General features: G+C 40.2%; 1 long non-coding RNA gene across 3 annotated transcripts in view; it reads left to right on the forward strand.

The window, feature by feature from the left end:
* Nucleotides 1-5,394: 5,394 nt before the first annotated feature.
* LOC146870455 (uncharacterized) overlaps nucleotides 5,395-12,225 on the forward strand; it is a 74,414-nt gene continuing 67,583 nt past the window's right edge. The window contains exons 1-4 of one of the 3 annotated variants that reach the window (XR_014959394.1): nucleotides 5,415-5,506; nucleotides 6,148-6,267; nucleotides 6,366-6,386; nucleotides 6,762-8,339. This is a non-coding gene — a long non-coding RNA (uncharacterized LOC146870455). Of the gene's footprint in view, nucleotides 5,507-6,147; nucleotides 6,268-6,365; nucleotides 6,387-6,761; nucleotides 8,340-12,225 lie in introns of those variants that run through there. The other 2 variants (XR_014959395.1, XR_014959396.1) reach the window with 2 other exon arrangements.

The raw sequence follows: 12,225 nt of genomic DNA on the forward strand, positions 1-12,225 counted from the left end.
TGAGTACTGGAACTACAAGTAAAGAGACTACGAACTATCCATTTGAAACTACGAACCAAGAACATTTACCTGCTGTATAACCTGGTGGCCTAGCGAAAACGTTATTGGTCTTGTGATAAGTCTGCTGAGAGATATATACCTTATTTTTACATAAAGAAACGTATTTTTATATATATCCAAGTCTGGTGTCCGTTTCTGGGGGGATTGATGTATTTACTGTGTGTATGATTGTAAGTGCTTAACCAACAACGCCTGAGGAATCGCCTTGGCTGCTCACGCCACGCACCTAGAGGGTGAGCAAGGGTCATTCGCGAGGGGTTATCCTGCGCCCTGACGTGGAGGAGAGGGTTCCTGCTTGACTCAAGGGCAACCTTGCGCCAACCAGAGATCCCCGACTCTAACACTGGTGCAGCCTCCTAAAGTACAAATGACAATTACAGGGTAGTGGTAGGGGATAGAAAAATGGCGCCACTCAGGAAATTCTCATATGAGTATATGTACTATGTCAATATCGATAACGGTGCTGAAGGGTGAGGGATACCACTAAACCCCCCAGAGGATTGCCAGTCGTGGCTAGCAGCAATTTCAAAAGATTATCCCCAGCACACGTAGAATATTTTATCACAGTTGATATAATGGCATACTGTAAGCAACAATTGAAAGCAGTTGAGTACAAATCAATGACTTTTTTTTCCTTTTTTTTAATTGTAAAGTTCTTCTGACAGCCGGCACGTGTTTCGTCGCAAATGGGCAATCTCCCACTATTGTTTGCCGCACTATTAGAAACTTTTATCACAAACATAATTTGATAGCTGCTCGTGTCACGGTTAAATCACAAACCCACTTTAAGACAATAATTTTGAGGTTTCTCTTTCCCATCTCTTGGATATTCGTGTGGGCTACTTTGCCCGATTTATTTTAATTTGGCTAAGCATGTTTTTCCGCCATTTGCTCCTATTTGTGCTTCTTGAGCACCTCTTAAACAGCATTGCTTTACCAATCATATGTACACCAATTACTTTGTAAGGTGGTACATTGTTTGTTTTTGTTTATCTTACACAGCCTCGATAAAGTCGCAGGAGATTGCCCATTTGCGACGAAACACGCATCGGCTGTCAGAAGAACTTTACAATTAAAAAAAAGGAAAAAAAAGTCATTGATTTGTACTCAACTTCTTTCAATTGTTGCTTACAGTATGCCATTATATCAACTGTGAACAAATATTCTACGTGTGCTGGGGATAATCTTTTGAAATTGCTGCTAGCCACGGCTGGCAATCCTCTGGGGGGTTTAGTGGTATCCCTCACCCTTCAGCACCGTTATCGATATTGACATAGTACATATACTCATATGAGAATTTCCTGAGTGGCGCCATTTTCCTATCCCCTACCACTACCCTGTAATTGTCATTTGTACTTTAGGAGGCTGCACCAGGTTCATCATGACCACCTTCATAAGAGAGAGACAGAATAGAGACAAAGAGGCTCAGGACCTCTTTAATAACATATCATCCGATAGCACTGCTAATGTGGGAGCACATGGCGGACAAGCCCCGAAACAAAAGGGCCTAAGAGAAAAATTTATAAAATTGGAGAAATTGAGGAGAAATGAAATGTCCAGGTGGTGGGACGCGGCCACACTTAAACAATATATACGTGTCAAACGCATACCCAGGGGACTCCGATCACAGATCATACCGACATATGATGATCTGGAGGCAGACCTATTGGTCGCCTGGGAGACAGAACTTACTGGGAACTCCAATAAACTCATGGAGATTCTTATAGAAAATTGTGAGAGAAAAGTCTCACAATATCAAATAGAAATTGATCTCTTAGAAGCTGAAATTATCAAACTTAACCTGAGTGAAGCTACTGAAAAGAACTACAATATTCTGAATGAGGTGTTACAACGTCATTTGGCAGACATAAAGCAACTCAAAACTAGAAAACTCAAGAGAGATGAACGAGATTACTAAAGTGGCAGGATATTCACATTTGCAAAAAAGTACGACCACCTAGTTCTGAAAGAGAGCCAGATAGATGCCACTGATGGCAAGTCAACAAGTATTAGCTCGACATCCTTAGATACAGCCTTGTCTAGTGAGAATGAGTCTGAGAAGGGAGAAGGAAGCAACAATCTCTCTAGCAATGGTAGCCGTTTTTTAACGGAGGTACAAAGAATAAAACGTGGGAACAGGGAAACCAAACGTGTCATACCTTCAGAAAAACCAGGAGGGGCAAGAGAGGGAGCTCAGGGAGACGATCGCACAGGGGTTAGAACCCGCTCATGGAACCAGAAAAAGTGAATGAACTTGATCAAGTGAATGTTGTTAATTTGTCTGATGTATGCCTTTCCAATGATGCAGTCTCAATACTTACTAAGGGCATGAATTTTTGTCCCAACAGTCATGGGGATATATGTGAAGGGAAAATAGATGTGTTTAAGTTTGTGAGAAAATTGAAAATCAGAAAATATTTTGAAATGTCAGGATGTGCCAATAAAGATCTTGAACAAAATCATGGGGTGTTTGAATCAAGCACACATACGATACAAGATGTACTGGACACTAGATTATTATTATCCCTAACTGAGTGTGAGGATGATGCAGTCACAGCTGAAATGGTTAAGCGTGATCTTAACATAACAAGCGACTTGAGCATTACTAGCAAACTAAAAGAAAAATCAAAATGGACTCCACCTTTGTTTACAGGAAATAATATAGATATATTCCACAAACTAGTGACTGCGGACCAGGGCAGACATAACCAGAAAAATAAGACATACATTAAAACCAAACCAGACAACTTAACCCGAGGGGAACGTAGAGCCCTCAAAGAACTTTCCGACAACAAAGAATTGACAATCAAAGAAGCAGACAAAGGGGTCAATATTGTCATTATGCGAAGTACTGACTATGAGAATGATATTCTTACACAACTGAGTGACCCTCAACGTTATGAATTCCTCTCTAATAATCCTATCTGGTCACTTACCAACCATATCAACAGACATCTCAAACAGTGGCATGGACAGGGTCTTTTAGATGACAATGAACTCACATATATGAGGGTGGATAGACCAAGATATCCCTGCATATATACACTCCCAAAAATCCACAAAAATATGACATTCCCTCCTGGTAGGCCCATTATATCTGGGAATGAGGGACCTACAGAGAGAATCTCAGAGTACGTAGATATTTTTCTGCAACCCTTGGTCAAAAACCTGCCATCATACATACGAGACACGAAACATGTTCTGGGTATTATGGCCGATCTGAACTGGGATGACAGTATGACTCTGGTGACTCTTGATGTCACTGCTCTATATACTAGCATCAGGCGAGAGTGTGGCTTAATGGCGATTCAAAAAATCCTTAACACTAGGTCAGCGAGCGCATGAAGCCACAACGAGATGCTCATTAAGATGATTGAACTGATATTAGACAATAATGTCTTTCTCTTTGGAGAAAACTGGTATAGACAGAAACAAGGAGTAGCCATGTGCTCCAGATTCTCTCCCTCGTATGCCAATCTTTTCATGGGTTGGTTCGAGGAGAAGAGGGTCTGGGGTCCCATGGGGGCACAATGGAACGATTCGATCCTATACTGGGGCAGATATATTGATGATTGCCTAATGGTCTGGACAGGTTCCACAGAGAAACTGATGCAATTCATCGAACATCTGAACAACAATGATGAGAACATTAGGTTTACCTTTGAGTACAGTACCAACAAGGTCACATTCTTGGATGTTGAGATTTACGTTAGAGAAAACACAATACAGACTAGACTGTATCGCAAGAAAACAGCATGCAATGCAGTTTTGCATGCTTCCAGTGCCCATCCTTCACACCAAATAAGATCAATACCATATGGAGAAATGGTCAGGATCAGGCGCAACTGTAGTTATGACCCTGAATTTGAGGAGCACAAGTGCAACATGATGACCCGATTTCAGAATAGAGGGTATAAAACTGAGATACTACAGAAAGCAGAACTTAGGATACAGAAAACTAAGAGACAGGACACACTCAGAGAACGCGAAAGGCCAGTACAGAAAAAAGAGGAATTACGGATGATAACTGGCTATAACAACTGGTCAAGCGTATTACTTGACAGCCTAAAAAGACATTGGCATCTGCTGAAAGCTGACAGATCACTCAGTGACTTTGTCACTGACAAACCCACTATCACATATAGAAGAGGTTTGTCCCTTAGGAATATGTTAAGCCCTAGCTATCCCAGAGCTGAGAAAAAAGAAAGCTGGTTGACACAACGAAGTAGGGGTTTTTATGGCTGCAATACATGCAGCGCATGCAAGTGGGCTAGCAACCACAAAACAGAATTCAAGGGTCCCTATGACGAGACACACAAAATAGAGTCAAACATCAACTGCCTGACAAAATATGTAGTCTATATCATTGAATGTAAATGCACCAAGAGATATGTGGGAAGCACCATTAGAACATTACGAGAAAGAATTAATGAACATATGAAGGCTGTGAAACAGTAAGATTCTAGATATCCAATTGCTGCACATATAACACAATGTCCCGCACAGACTACTCACAAACGTTTTGAATACTTTGGTATAGAACAGACCCACAGACATCCAAGAGGGGGCAACAGGGAACTGGCCCTCCGCAGATGCGATGCTCTGTGGATCCTTCGATTGAGGAGTACAGAAATAGGGCTTAATATTGACCATGAGCTGCATTATTTTCTAGGGAGATAATCCTAATGCAAGAAATACCTGAAATCGTCCCTCAATAAAGTATCCTAACATCATGTTTGATTATGCTAATGAGCGCACAATGTACAAAGGCCTTTTTCCTTTTGAAATGTATTACTGATATCATATGAAAGTTTTATTGACGATTCAATATGTTATTCATGCCAAATGATTATGTGACGCTTCATAACATTCATACCCTATACATGTAAGAAAATTTATTTAACCCATAGATGGAAGAGATGACCTTCATACAATGCAATTCATAAATAAAATATAGCTACCTATCACATATGATGCGAGAGACAAAATCATGTGATAAGAGCACTAACAGAATTTCACACTCACTGCTTGCATGAACTGGCACCGAGGTACTTATCAGAAAATACTTACACTTAGCTCACTTTAGAAATATCGGTACTACAAGAACCTTTTGAGCCTCTATCTTAATTTTCATTATCAGCCAATTACTAGGATCCCCCTCTTATAATTCAGTCTTATAACGTTCCTATGACCATTCTAATTTCTGTTATCTACTTTGGCTGCTTCTTAAACTTTAATACGGCCGCCGTATTAATAACAATACGTAGCAAGTCCCCGCTCTACTACTTTGCACCGGCGAGACAGAATACTTGTAGTCCACCTTCTATTTTCATTACACCACGTTGGTGAGTCGATATATTCACAGTAATGGCGTGCGGTCTCCACCACGCCCTTCACTCGGGGAGACGCGAGGAGCGACGTCGCAGACTACACGAGCACCGCAACGGTAAGAGGACTGAGGATTTAGCTTGTGTTTACTGGATATCTATCAGCTATAATGCGGAGCTCGTAGCTTATTGTACAATCAGGACCCATGCAAGCATTTAACCAACTTACTTATAAGAATAGCGAAAATACCGGAGGAGCTTTTTATTTTACATATGACTCTCGTGGCACTTGCCCTTACTAGGCTTATGTGATAGAAGCGAAACGCCTCTTTGATATCGGTTAGGACGTCATACCTAAGAACTGTTACTAAGTATAGTAGGAATTTATCTACTATTAAGTCCAATATAATTACTTTGGAGTTAAGACACCCGTGTCTATGGTGTTAGCAGCGCGTTTAAAAGGACATTTTCCGTTTTTTAATAAGGTTATATTTAATACACGATCTCATGTGACATAGTATTAGAATTTGAAGCTACCGTGACTAATGTACAGGAGACAGGGTGCGACTTGTTGTTTTTGCAAGTTTTCCAACGTACCTTTATTATTCGGTATGATTCGATTAGGTATATCATACCGTACAAACCTTGCCGTATGTTTCACCACTAGGAGATATACACACTTGACTTGGGTCTATGCTTAGGCATATAATGTGTCTATGACAGAATGCTAATATGCGGCCCTTTCTAACATTACTTTCAGAATATATTGAATCCTGCCAACAGGGACATAACTGGACCCCTGGGCACCTACCCTCACACTATTGGGACGTCGCTAAGAATAGAAACCCCTTTGTGGGTTGGAAATATCACCACAAAACAAGTAGGTCATGGACTGCTTTATTTTAGGCATCACAAACTCACATGAAGCCTTCCTTATCAAGCAATATATGCTTATCATGTGTCTCTCCATATTTTCAGGTCAATACAAGAAAGACAGAGGTACTTAGTGGATGAAATTTTGATTACACCCTTATCACTCACTAGGGTATATAGGTGGGTGTTTTCTACACAACTCTATTGTTTGCCGCACTATTAGAAACTTTTATCACAAACATAATTTGATAGCTGCTCGTGTCACGGTTAAATCACAAACCCACTTTAAGACAATAATTTTGAGGTTTCTCTTTCCCATCTCTTGGATATTCGTGTGGGCTACTTTGCCCGATTTATTTTAATTTGGGTAAGCATGTTTTTCCGCCTTTGCTCTTATTTGTGCTTCTTGAGCACCTCTTAAACAGCATTGCTTTACCAATCATATGTACACCTATTTCTTTGTAAGGTGGTACATTGTTTGTTTTTGTTTATCTTACACAGCCTCGATAAAGTCGCGGGAGATTGCCCATTTGCGACGAAACACGTGTCGGCTGTCAGAAAAACTTTACAATTAAAAAAAAAAGGAAAAAAAAAGTCATTGATTTGTACTCAACTGCTTTCAATTGTTGCTTACAGTATGCCATTATATCAACTGTGAAAAAATATTCTACGTGTGCTGGGGATAATCTTTTGATACCCTGAAGGGTGGTCTCTGAAGTTTGTAAAACAGGGACTCTGGAGGGGTTGGTGTAATTTAAATCAACAATTGATTTTTGGGAGCTGACTAGAAATAGTTAAGTAAATATTGCACTGTGATTTTTTTTTGTTTACTGCGGCAATTGTTCTTTGTATTTGCATGATGCGTCTTTTTGTGCTTTATGTAGATATTTTTTGTAATCTTAATGTATAGTTTAGGACTTCATGGACAGAGCACATTCTTCTGACAGGTTTACGGTGCTCTTATTCATGGCTAGTTTTCATGCCTTTACTCAACTTCTCATTCCCAGTGATTAGGGAGGGGAAGGGTGCAGTGGATATAAATAAGAACTGAGTCTATCACTCCCCAACCCAATGCTGCATTCTCAGCCCACACAACGACAGTCATTTGTTCTTATCCGACTAAAAATAACAGATAGGCACCATTGGACATAGACATTGCCAAGTGGTGTGCAGAGCTGCCTCTTCTGTGCAAGTGTGGCACGGGTGGGATGCGGGTCACCTCAGTCAGGCATGGGAGTGCACACAGTCTGCTGTGCGTACACACAACACATGCTGCCTTTACAATCTCGTAACGTGCGAAAACCTAGAAGGTCTATTCTCCTGCTGCCATTTCGTCACCGCCAGGTAAACAGACAAGCATTGGTCGTGGGGAATGCAAAGATGGGGGCTGCAGCGGGAGAGAGAGAGGCGGAGGGAGTTGTTTGCACGCGCGCCGGCAAACAAGCGAGTGGTGCGCGCGCAGCAGCGCCCAAAGTGAAAGTAATCAGCAAGCTGGCAGCTGTGCACGTTCACGCTCGCGTCAACGCAAGCATTAGGCCAGCAAAAGCCGGTGGGAAGCACTTTTAAATCCCACTTACTAAAAGTCGAGCAATAGCGCATGCGCTGCTGTAGGCTCGACCTAAAAAGACCTTAGAAACACTTTGTAAAAACTATTAAAACAAGCATTGGCTCACGGAGAACAGTGATAGCGATCAAACATCAAAGGCCGTGAAAGTGATCGCGATCAAGCTCGGCGCGTATGTTATTTCTATGAAAACAAAGTTCAAAAGGCATATTATATGCTGCATGGTGGAACTGTGAAGGTTCATAGGTAGCGCGGTTTTTCATGTACGACAGGCTGCATGCCAACGGGAACACTTGCCTCTCGTTTTCTCTTTTTAAAATGGGAAAACGGAAAGGAAATTTGGGCTGCAGTGCTGCTATATCAATTAAAACTATTATTAATTTCATAATGTATTGTTTCCCCCATTTTTATTTGAAAGATAACATATGTAAAGTAAATGTGTATGGGTTTCCTGCACACAGGAAGAGATTTTCAGTGATAATGAGTATTAATAAAGATCATATGATACGAAGATACGCATGAGTCCAGATCTTTTAGTTTCTAAACCCTTGGTAATGTAACCAATGAAAGCAATCAACTACATTACAGAACTGTTTAAGTACTGAAACCACATTTATTGTTATTCTTCTAGCAGGGCTAAAAGCGCTGTATTATCTGGTTTGGACGAGGCAAATGCAAAATACTAGCCTTATCAGAAGTAGGCAACTGGGTCTGTTTTGATACAGGAACTCTGTTGCTTTTCTTCAGATGCAGGGCAAAAGGCATGTCTTAAACAGAAGTGAAAGCCTATGATTTTTTATGGTCTTCTCTAGTTGCTGGTATTTGCTTATGGTGGGTTCATCGCTGTGAGGATTGGCTAGCATGAGGTAAGAAGCTGCAAGATATTTGTTGTCCTTCTCCAAATGTTAAGCTCTTCAGATTTGACACCGAAGGACCAGAACAATTGGTCTATTCTACAGAATCTCTGCTGAGCGATGAAGGTCTGCATGAGAGAGAGACCAAGATAGTATTAGATAAAGCTTTTCACAGTGCAAAAATGAGGACTCTCTTTGATTGCCAGCAGACTAATGACGAAGACAGAGTCACCTACTGAATTCACCCCTCCACATCTCAAAATACAATTCTGCAAATTTCTGACAGAATACTGCTCCTTTAACAAGGATCGGGACAGCAACCAGGATAGGGATCGAACAATGTAGAAAGGGGGCCCTACTGGTTCATAAACAGGGCCACTGAATTATGCGGCAGAGGAGGATCAAATTATTACTATGGCATGGTTGACCAAATTATGCAACATAAAAAGGCAAATTATGCACTTGATGCGGAAACATTTGTGGTATTAGTTTGTTACATTGTCATTTTTTACACATTGTAACACTGTCTGAGAAAGGATTTCACCTTAGTACCTAATGAACACCCAAATACAGCAATTAGCACTTAGTCAACCTTTCTGAAGGGCCTACCAGCATGCAGGAACACGTGTTGACATGTTTTTAGTAACATTTGATCAGTTTGACATAGAAACAACATTTCTTGTTTGTTCAAATCTGCAGATTTTGCAGAGGATGATAGATTATGGTTGTAAATGTAGCAAATCCAACAATGCAAAAAAAGACAGGGCCACAGAATTCCAATTGACCTGATCATAATGAAGGCCAAACAGACAAAGACTTCCTCAATAAAGTAAAAGAGTTGGGGAGGAAAAACACGTCTGGTACTTACTTTGCGCAGTTGTGTGACCGCACAATAAACTGGGAGGGGGTGATAACCTAACTTAAGGGTTTATGTGCTGGAAATGTTATTTAAAAAATAGATCCCCTGAGAGGAAAAGTATGGATTAACTCTTCCTCTAAAAGGACCACTTCTCAGTGAAACGTTAATTCCCTTCAGTCCGTTAACTCCCACTTTTGGACAAAACTGGATTACAAATTTATAGATTTTATCACTCACTCTATTACTATGTGGTGTAAAACCTGGGCACAGCTTCATCTGTCAAAAGCAGGTGGAATTAATGCACAATAAATTTCCTGGTTATGGGAAACATGGTAGAGATAGGCTGCCATTTCTCTTCCTGAGTATTAATACCCATTGCAAGGTAATGAACACAATAGCACGGTATTTAAAAACCGAGCTACAGAAATATGGAGTTTTAAATATCGTTACACAAAATATCGTGATGCAGATAAATCATTGATAAGAATATTGATTTTTTTAGGTAAGTAATACCGTTTTCAAGAATATCTGTGTTGTTAATGTCGTTTTCAATAACATAGTTGTAAAAAAGAGTTTTAAAATTATTTTTATGTTGTGGTTCATATATTCATTTTACATGTTAGATATTGTTTGTATAATCGTTGACAATATTTTTGAATATAGTTTGTAATTTTAAGTGGTATATCATTTTTAATTTAATTGTCAATAGTAATTTATAGTGTTTAGCAGGTTGTGAGGTTTGTAACGGTGCAGGGTGTGAAGTTAACTGAGTATAATTCATTATAATTCATTTTAATTTATTATTTACTTGATAATTATGTAAATGGTGTAAATATCATATTTTTAAAGTTATATTTTTGGTGCCGGTTGATGGATGTGTGGAGGTATAGGGTGGGATGTTAACTAAGTAATAATTAGTTATTGATTAATTATTAATTTGTTATACATTTAATTTATTAATAATTATGTAATTTGTTAAATAATGATGTCTTTTACGTTGTTTATATGGTGTGGGCTGTTATGTTGGTAGGGAAATAGGGTGGGAAGCTATTTATGTAATAATTAATTAACAATGAATTATTCATTTATTAATAATTGATTATTAAATTTGTTAATTGCGTTATACTTTTTTATTTTTGTTAAACTATTATTTGTGAGAGTATAGTGTGGGAATGTAATTAAAAAAATAATTACTTAAAAAAATTGAAAATACCAAATTAATTATTAAAATGTGTATTAATCATGCAAATTGTTTAATTGTTAATTTTATATATATCATTTTTATATTAAGAGCTTTATATTTATGCTCAGCTAATAGGGTTATTAAAATGTGTTATATGTTTGAAGTGAAGTACTTTCCATACTGCTGCACAGACTTCAGTGGGAATAGTAAATATTACCCCTCTGTATTCCAACTTTCCCTACTGTTGCACAGACTAGAGTGAGAATAGTAACTATAACCTCTCCGACGTCCAATGCTTTCCCTACTGTTGCACAGACGAACAAGTTACTCACCTTCAGTAGTCATTATCTGGTAGAGACTCTATATAGCTGCAGATTCCTTACCTTTGAATTTCCCAGGCGTCAGGCTGGATCCGGAAACTTTGGCTGAGCAATACCCCTTGCGCCCAAAGTCGGGTGGCTCCATTCGGCTCCGCGTGTCGTCGATGACATCGGTAGCGTAGGTTATGACGTCGCGGTGCCTACATAGGCGCCTCCCAGGCACGCAGAAGTCAGTACTTTTTGCTTTTCCACGCTAGAAGCGCAGAGCCACGAAGTGACTGACATAAACGTGTGCAAAACTAGGGCCCTGAAAGGGAAGAAACCCTAGACCTACAACATTCGTCCAGAAAGCGGGGAGGCATGGGTGGGGCTGTAAGAATTCAGCAGCTAGATAGTCTCTACCAGATAATGTGTTACCGAAGGTAAGTAACTTGTTAATCTGATAGACTTCTAGCTGCAGATTCCTTACCTTTGAATCAGATACCCAAGCCATACCATCCCGGCGGTGGGTTGCGGACTCATTGACTAGACTAAAAAGTCTTGCAGGACTGAGTGGGCAAAGTGCCCGAACGTGTGCAATGATGCCCACGTCGCTGCCTGACAGATGTCTTCGATAGGGACACCCCGTGCCAAGGCTGTAGTCGCAGCCTTTCCCCTGGTGGAATGAGCCCTTAATCCCTCAGGGGGCTGCTTCTTTGCCAAGACATAACACTTTTTAATGCAGAGAACAACCCAGCGAGAGATGGTTCTTTTCTGCACTGTCTTTCCCTTTTTTGCTCCCACATACCCCACAAAGAGTTGGTCAGCCACCCGGAACTCTCTTGTGCGGTCAAGGTAGAACGACAATGCTCTTTTTGGGTCCAGTCAGTGGAGACGCTCCTCTTCCTTAGAGGGATGTGGGGGAGCAAAGAAGGTGGGCAAAGTGATAGATTGACCCAGATGGAATGGGGTCACAACCTTTGGTAAAAAAGAAGCACCACCTTGTCCTGAAAAGTCATAAAATAAGGAGGCGAGCTGGATAACACCAGTAACTCACTCACCCTTCGGGCCGATGTAATCGCCACTAAGAAGGCTGTTTTGATGGTCAACAGGCTGAGGGGACAATTGTGCAAAGGCTCAAAAGGAGCGCACATGAAATAAGTGAGGACAAAATTAAGCTCCCATTGTGGCATAATAAAGGGTGTG

This window comes from Triturus cristatus, chromosome 1_1, assembly GCF_964204655.1.
Source record: "Triturus cristatus chromosome 1_1, aTriCri1.1, whole genome shotgun sequence".
NCBI classification, from domain to species: Eukaryota; Metazoa; Chordata; class Amphibia; order Caudata; family Salamandridae; genus Triturus; species Triturus cristatus.